This window comes from Octopus sinensis, linkage group LG1 (genome assembly GCF_006345805.1).
Source record: "Octopus sinensis linkage group LG1, ASM634580v1, whole genome shotgun sequence".
Lineage (NCBI taxonomy): Eukaryota > Metazoa > Mollusca > Cephalopoda > Octopoda > Octopodidae > Octopus > Octopus sinensis.
Genome location: NC_042997.1, coordinates 189,560,889 through 189,570,888, shown reverse-complemented (window position 1 = coordinate 189,570,888; position 10,000 = coordinate 189,560,889).

The window sequence follows — 10,000 nt, the reverse complement described above, 5'->3', positions numbered from 1 at the left end:
ACGGGTGGGCCACTTATCAATTTGTTCAGGAGCATTCGGCAGATGTGTCTTATCTGGTGATAAATACATACAACTCGGTAAAATAACAGTTTCCGAAGCACTAGTGAGTGTAGTGTATATATACATGTAAGTATGTATATACTCATACATATAGTTATACATACATGAATAAAACATATATAGATATATAGATAGATATAGATATATACATACACACACACATATATATACGTACATATGTGTGTGTGTGTGTGGAAGTTGGGGATGAGCTATGGTTCACTTGAAGCACCTGTCAAGATAACGCTATTATATAATCCCTGTCGTTTATTTTGTATTCTTTGTTCATTATTCTCTATTTTCTATTCCATGTGAATATGCGCATTAAGCCTACATGTTATAATATGCTTTTCTAATTTATGTATGTATATATGTATGTATGTATGTATGTTTTATGTAGTGTATGTAATGTATGTATGTTATGTATATGTATGTATTATATGGTATGTATGTATGTATGTAATTAGGTATGTATATTGTATGTATGTATGTATGTATGTATGTATGTATATATTTATGTAATGTATGTATGTATGTATGGTATTTATGTATGTATTTGCAGATGTTATGTTTTTGTTTATTACGTATTCTCATGCATATAGTTGCATGTCTTGACATGCTCATATATTCTTTTTTTCTTTTATTCTTTGTAAGCTTATGTCTTAATCTATCGGTCTCTTTTACCGAACCGCTAAGTTACGGGGACGTAAACACACTAGAATCGGTTGTCAAGCGATGTTGAGGTGGGGTACCAACACAGACACACAAACATATACATATATACTCACATAGATGCATACATACATACATGCATACATACATATATATATATATATTATATATATATATATATATATATATACGAAGTGGCTTCTTTCATTTTCCGTCTACCAATTAACTCACAAGGCTTTGGTCGGCTGGAGGCTATAGTAGAAGAATTTGCCCAACGTTCCACTCCTTCTAAACATGATTAGTTTAGTAGCCACCTATGTAGCACACTTAATGTAAGCTCACTGTTGATAGACGAGTTACTCTGGCTTTTATCTTGATGTATGTATGTATGTATGTATGTATGTATGTATGTGTGTATGTATGTATGTGTGAGTGTGTGTGTGAGTGTGTGTGTGTGTGTGTGTGTTTGCATCTGTATTTGTCCAACTCACCATCGCTTGACAAGTAGTGTTGGTGTGTTTACGTCCCCGTAACCTAGCGGTTTGGTAGATATAAACGATAGAAAGTGTACCAGGCTTAAAAAGGAAGCTAAGTATTAGGGTCGTCTCATTCGACTAAAATTTTTCAACCCGGTGCCCCAGCATGGCCGCAGTCTAATGACTGAAACAAGTAAAAAATAAAAGACATGTATCATACCAAATGTATGCACACTGACAATGAGCCAATTACTGCAGTATTTGTCCTGAATATAGTGTGTATTTACAGTAAGTATGATGTGTAGATGGCTATTTTAATCAAATACTGTCTCAATTGCCTATGTCCAATTTTGATGATTTTTCCTTCTGAATTTTTCATATTTATTCATATTAATAGCGGTTTATTTTTATGTTGGAATACTAACGTTCCAAAATTCATAAGAAAGACATTTCGAGACCTTCACAGTCTTAAATTCAATTGTTTTAATAGCATGCATCTAGTGTTCTGCAGTAATTTTAGAACGGATGAAATTACAGGTAAATCCTCGAATATTTCATATTATGAGAAACTTTTTCGTGTGATGTCATTTGTATTTCATTCAATTTCATATTTTGGTATTAGTAAATTTTCCAAATTCATTCTTTCCAATTTTTTAAAAAAGTATGCTTTTAATTCTTCTTTTTTTTTTTTTGTATACTGCATTATATTGAAGTGCAGTTACTCCCTGTTGTAAATGTATAGTGACCGACACAACAGTTTGAGTCGTGACAGTTACAACTTTTATATTTACATTGAAAGTAATATTTACATTGATATTGAGTGTCTCGGTATTTTGGTATTTATAAGCGTTTAACGTTGAACAGTTATTCTTGCGTGTTTGCAATCATGTATATCATGATCGTGTGCGAGTATATGAATATATATATATATATATATATATATATATATATATATATATATATATATATATATATATATATATATATATAAAGGAAATGAAGAAAATGCTGACAAAATAATTTAAGTAAATTAAGTAAATTTACTTAAAATATTTTGTCAGCATTTTCTTCATTTCCTTTTTTTATATATCACAACTCGTGTTCCACATCTCCTTTTTTAAATATATATATATATATATATATATATATATATATTATATATATATATATATATGTATATGAATACAGAGAGATGAATGTATGGGTGCGCATGTATATGCGCATATATTTGTGTGCACCTAATCAAATTTGTGAATGTGGAAATAGATGTAAACTTAGTCTCAAATATGTATGTGTATGGAGTGATATTTTCGCACTAACACGCAAATGATTCTGCACATGCATCCAACTTTCTTCAACGTAGCTTTTATTGTCTAACCAAGAAAATGTCTGTGTCTTCTTTTTTTCCTCGCTACCCACTTCCTCAAAACGTTTGCTTTTGCCTTACCTTTTTCTATTCACTGTCACACCTTATTCTACCATTTCTTTTTACTTACAAACTCTTTTCTTCCGTCTACAACCGATTAAATTATCAATTACATTTTTCTTTCAGATCCACAAAATACACTACTACTTCACATCTACGTTGAACCCACACTCTTTCCAACACAAAATGAACTTCCCCAAAAGTATAGATAATGCTTGGAGAAGGTGAATACATTACAGTCTGATGACGGCTATTAAGCCGAAACATCAAAATAAATACTCTTTTACTTGTTTCAGTCATTTGAGTGTGGCCATGCTGGAGCACCGCCTTTAGTCGAGCAAATCGACCAGAGGACTTATTCTTTGTAAGCCTAGTACTTATTCTATTGTTCTCTTTTGCCGAACCGCTAAGTTACGGGGACGTAAACACACCAGCATCGATTGTCAAGCGATGTTGGGGGGGGGGACAAACACAGACACACAAGCATACACACACACACATACATAATATATATATATCTCTATATATAAATTTATATATATATATATATATATACACACACACACACACACACATATATATACAACGGGCTAATTTCAGTTTCCGTCTACCAAATCCATTCAGAAGGCTTTGGTCGGTCCGAGGCTATAGTAGAAGAAACTTGCCCAAGGTGCCACGCAGTGGGACTGAACCCGGAACTATGTGGTTGGTAAGCAAGCTACTTACCGCACAGCCACTCCTACGCCTATGTTAACCTTTTTTTTTTTAATAAAAACAGATCAAACATGATACGCCACTAAAAGTTACTGAATGTTCCTTCAGTTTGATGCTTCACTGTTTTAGTATAGAAAGATGCACAAACCATATATATATATACACAGAAAAATAAACATAAATGTAGAATCATATGTTAATATATAAGGATTAAATGCCTGTATACTTACATTTGGTAGAAAACAGGCTTGTATATAAATCAGTAGGAATGTGGATACAAAATTGTAGGGTTTTGTTGTGGAAGAAGCTGGCTGAGGATAGGTAAAACAGTTTTGTACTTGAAAGGTGCGAATGGATGGTGGCTAAATATTAGAAGCATTATTATTATTATTATTATTATTATTATTTTATTATTATTATTATTATTATATTATTATTATTATTATTATTATTATTATTATTATTATTATTGAGTGAGAGAGCAGTGCATGCCAACAAAGTGACTGGGGTAAAATATACGAAGCCCAGTATACCCATCATGACTACCCGTCTGATAAGGGTACACTAGGCATACGCATCACAACCATATGTGCGCGACATGGTGATCTCATATCAAGATAAACAGTACATGACCTTGCAGGTAGGGCCCAGTTAGAATTTTCTTCTGGTCGAGTAACCCATCCCACTCAAAAGGTCCCTAAATAAAGGTTTTTAAGGATGTTGAACGAAACACCCATGTTTCCAGAGGTGAATTATTCAGACCCCAAAGAATCCCTCTCAATACATGGTTATGATGCTCCCCCGCTACTTCTACTCGTGGTCAGAGATGCACATATCGTCAGCCACTAAGGGACATGGTCAACTGGTTAAGGTCAAACAACTGACAAGCAAATCTGTGGTATTGAGCAGAATATTTGCTAAAGCCCATCTTTTATACCAAGACAAAACAACGTACATGATAACACTTCCAATCAGTTAAGATCAGAAGCCATGAGTGCCACTGTCTGGTACTGCATCAGGGTATTATTATTATTATTATTATTATTATTATTATTATTATTATTATTGCAAATATTCGAATATTTGGCAATGTTCAGAGTATATTTGGAATTAATGTGTGTGTTTTACATAACAGAAATTTTTTAAATATTTTTCTTTGCAAGATATAAGTTCAGAGTATCTCTTGGAATGCAGTGGTTTTGGCAAATATTTCCTAGTCCTCAACGGCGTTTAGGTTACTTGATTTTAAATTACTCCAAAATAATTTGACCGATTAGTAAAAATGCCACTTAAAATAATGATAGATATTTTAGCCTTCCTTTTTTCGCATAAATTTGGATAACGAAGAGTCATTATTTCTCTTTTAGTGGCAGGGTGTCTTGATGTGTTTGGTGAGATGTAAATTTGAAAAGTTTCGAAGTGATTCCCTAGATCTTGTATAGTCCGGGTGAAATATTTGTCAGAATCATTACCAGATACACGATATATTTGTGTTGGCATTTGGTGACAAATAAAAACCATTGTATAAAGCTTGGACGTAATTCCATCATCATAGTGTGAGACAGCTTCCAGTTAGGGTATAATTTTAGCTAGAATGTATTTACCAATAACGCCGGTATCCATTTGGGGGATTTTTATTATTATTTCAAAGTTTCAAAGTTATTATTGTGGTTATTAAGTGTAAAGTAAGGATTTTGAAATGTGATGGATTCCTTTCTCTCATCAATTCTAAGTACAATGGTAATTGTTTGTCTTTTGATGTTGATGCCCTGAATTAAGGTGTTCGGTTGAAACTTAATTAGACAGAAATCCGTGGTATGTTGGTTAGGGTTAACAATTTCGAATTGACTCTGGTATAACTAGATTGTACAAAGATCTTGTTGTCATTTTTTAATTTTGTAGTTTCGCTTTAAAATTATCTTGAAATATCTTTGTGTACTTTCTAACGTTGATGTTTTTGATTATTATGAAAATATTCTCTATAAAAAGTACGAGAATATATCTTTGAAACCATCATCTATTAAAGTTAAATTTATTCTTAAATTTGCTGTTGTTTTCAATTGTCTATAAAAAGAAAGTTCGCTACCTTAATCTTTTGACGAAGTTATCTGTTCTCTACTTTCAACTGTTCAGGTAGTTTTGCCTTTTGGGAATAGTAATATTTTTGGTAGAAGTCTCAAACTGTTGCTTCGGCACATTTAAAGAAGAGATAAACACATGAGATCGTAATTTATTAAAGTTTGTCCGTGAAAGCAAGTGAAAACATAAAAATCTAATAATAAAACCTCTTTATACTAATTTAGAAAGGAATAATAAATTTATTCATTTTGTGATGTCAACGAAACCGGTACATGTGTGCTGGTGTGTATATATAATTACACGCACACAAACACACACGTATGCACACATATATATACACGTATTTGTATAGCATGTATTATATGCATACATTTATCTATGTTTACATTTATAAACATGTATATGTGGTTGTGTATGTATGTATATACATGCTTTTGTCGGTGGATGTGAATGCGTTATGCGCTTCTAGTTATGTCTTATGTACATAAATAAGGCGGCGAGCTAGCAGAAACGTTAGCATACCGGGCGAAATGTTTAGTAGTATTTCGTCTGTCATTATATTCTGAGTTCAAATTCCGCCGAGGTTGACTTTGCCTTTCATCCTTTTGGGGTCGATAAATTGAGTACCAGTTGCGTACTGGGGTCGATCTAATCGACTTAATTTTCTCCCAAAAGTTTCGGGCCTTGTGCCTAGAGTAGAAAAGAATATATGTACATAAATACATTCACATATCTATCTATCAATGTGTGTGCGTGCGTGCGTGACTGTGTGTGTGTGTTTATGGATGTCTGGGCGCAAGTGTATAGGCATGCGTAGAAGAGTATTTATATGTGTATATGTATGTTGGCAGAGGTAAATCAGTTAAAGATAATTACAAACATTTCAAATATCCCCCACATTAAACATTAATTCCCTATCTTAAAAAAAATTATTTCTATTTTTTGATATTAATAAAGAGATGCAGCACAGAATTTTGTCAGTGAACAGGTCGCGGTCTTAAAGCTACGAAAATATTCTGGCAAATTAAATTTAAATGCTGGAGTGAATCTAACGGTTTTTGTGTGTTTCTTAAATGGCTTATAAACACCTTCGACGCTGCAAATATTAATAAATTTATCCCGAATTGCTTTGCAAATCCTCAGAAACTGCCTCACGTTGTTTACTACTTTTATTTCCTCGTAAACATATTATCAGTATATATAATTATATTGAATAAATATCCTTACAATAATTTTTTATTTGGTTTTATGAACACATCTCACTACATGACAAATTCTCAACTCTTCATTTTTCCCTCACATTTTCCCAACCTTGCACCAAAATAACTAACATGATATTTAAATTTTTAAGCATCTAAGAGTTAAATCCCTTAAATTCATCCTTCAAAATTAACTAACTACCATATCTCTTCCAGGCGTTAAAGTTTTTCTTTTCGATGCATATATTTCTAAATCATTTAAGCACAACTTTGAGGTCGCTAAATGAAATGACTTGGAGACACGGATTCAGGAGGTTCTCAATAATATCCCAGATAACATCCTTCAAAAGGTTGTTCATTCCATCCCTGGTCGTTTGAAGAAACTGGTTGACGCCACCGATGTTTACATTAAAATATAAAGATTTACTTTCATTTTCCCATATAATAAAGAACATGTATAATTGTTTCAATAAATTTGAAAAAGGAATATGAATTTTATTACCAATTTTAATGTCTGCTTACTTATATATATATACTTTGGGTAAAAGAAAATACAGGAGGATCATTTAAACATGATTTTATTAAGCATATTCACACACTTATTGCAGCGATCCTTCAGCTTTTCTAAGCTCTATAAAAGAACTCGGAAGTCTGAGCCTCCAGCGAGGCGATACTCTTAAAACCAGGAATATATGTATGTATGTATGTATGTATGTATGTATGTATGTATGTATGTATGTATGTATGTATGTATGTATGTATGTATGTATGTATGCATGTATGTATGTATGTATGTATGTATGTATATGTATGCATGACTATATGTATGTATGTATGTATATGTATATGTGTATACATATATACGTATATGGGATCACTACTAGATTATTATCTCCCCTTTCTTCCTAGCTCTCCTGTGTGACCCCTCTGTCCGGCATTCGCCATGATAGATCGCTAACCACTATTTTCTCTCCCTGTTTATTTCTGTATTCCTTTCTGTCGAGGAGCGTAGGCTCGAAACGTAAAAGACTTTCTCACTTCCCGAGCGTTAAACTAATACATCTGTTTGTTGTTTACACACCCGTCTTCGTCTTTTGTTTTTTTTTTATAAATTCTCACTACTATATAATATATATAATACATACGTACATACATACATACATACATACATACATACATATATATATATATAATATATAATATATATACATACAACACACATATTATATATACATACCACACACACATATATATATATACTACATACATATATATATATATATTATATACACACACAACACTACACACACACACACACACACACTCACACACACAACACACACACACACACACACACACACAATATATATATATATATATATATATATATATATATATATATAATATATATATATATATATATAAAGTTAATCCAAACAAGAAAGCACAAAAAACACAACGCGAGACGTGGAACAAATATAGTATTATTGGACGCTCAGGAAAGAAGGAAAGAAGGAGGGTTTAACGTTTCGAGCGGAGCTCTTCGTCGGAAACATAGGAGAAGGAAAGATCCAGAGAAGGGAAGACAGAGGAAAAAAATCGCCAACGGCACACACGAGGTCACATACATCATAAGATACCAGATGAGGGAGATTGTGAGTCTCCTTTTCAATGTAAGATTTAAAACTTATGCGATGGTCATGTCCAGCAGTTTTCGTAAGTAATTTTGTGTGCGTTGAACCAGTGCGCTAAAATCGAGTTTATATTTTCCCGTTAGTGAAGTTTTCTCTTGATTTTTTTTTTGTGATACTCTTGTTTTTTCGTGATACTCTCTTCAGAACTGTATAGTTGTCACTGTTTTTCTTAGTTTTTTTTTTATTGTATAGTACATACAATGGTTCCAAACCCTTTTATTTAAATGAGTCTTCCACCGGACCCCTTTTAATATACTTATCCTTAAGTGTGTGTATATATATTTTGAATTTAGTTCACGGACCCCCATTACTACATTTGAGGACCACTGTACTATACTGTAGTGTGTTGCGATGACTACCTAACTACCGACTGTAGGGTGTCGTAAATGTATGGCGAAACGAGAGGAGAATGTTTTACTTCTTGGAAGCAGTTTGATTCATGAAGTCTACAACATTAATGTTTGCATTGGAATTTATATATTATAATAGTAATTTGATGAACGTTTTGTGGTATGTTGGCTCGTGGTTTTGTATTCTCGAGTAGGTTTTATCTCGACGTTTTTGTAATATGTTCAAACGCTGAGTTTGTGGCTAGATTTGATACACGATTTCTGTTTTATGAGTTATTAATATGTCAAAGCATTCAGTATTCAGGGAGCGTTTTAGTTCTTGTAGTATACGATATGCGTCCTAAGCTAGTAACAGTGGTGATGGTGAATTTGCTTTTATATAATCGTATTGTGTGGTTTGCTAACCGATTGAAATACCAGTCGTTAATTGATATTTACTTTACAGAAGACGGTGAGCTGGCAGAAACGTTAGCAAGGCGGGCGAGATGCTTTGTGATATTTCGTCCGCCGCTAAGATTCTGAGTTCAAATTCCGCCGAGGTCGACTTTGCCTTTCATCCTTTCGCGGTCGATAAATTAAGTACCAGTTACGCACTGGGGTCGATGTAATCGGCTTAATACCTATGTCTGTCCTTGTTTGTCCCCTCTATGTTTAGCCCCTTGTGGGTAATAAAGAAATAGGTATTTCGTCTGTCTTTACGTTCTGAATTCAAATTCCCCCGAGGTCGACTTTGCCTTTCATCCTTTCGCGCTCGATAAATTAAGTACCAGTTACGCACTGGGGTCGATGTAATCGACTTAATACCTATGTCTGTCCTTGTTTGTCTTCTATGTGTTTAGCCCCTTGTGGGTAATAAAGAAATAGGTATTTCGTCTGCCGTTACATTCTGAGTTCAAATTCCCCCGAGGTTGACTTTGCCTTTCATCCTTTCAGGGTCGATAAATTAAGTACCAGTTACGCACTGGAGTCGATGTAATCGCCTTAATCCCTTTTCTGTCCTTGTTTGTCCTCTCTGTGTTTAGCACCTTATGGGCAATAAAGAAATAAGAAACGTTAGCAAGCCAGGCGAAATGCTTAGCGGCATATCGTCTGTCTTTACGTTCTGAATTCAAATTCACCCGAGGTCGAGTTTGCCTTTCATCCTTTCGCGGTCGATAAATTAAGTACCAGTTGTGTACTGGGGTCGATCTAATCGACTGGGCCCCTCCCCCAAAATGTCGGGCCTTGTGACTAGAGTAGAACACAATACACGGAGGATTTCCTGATTTAGAACCTTCTTTCTATTTTTTTTTTTTGGCTGATGAATATTTTTTTTAAATGACACAGGAGTGGC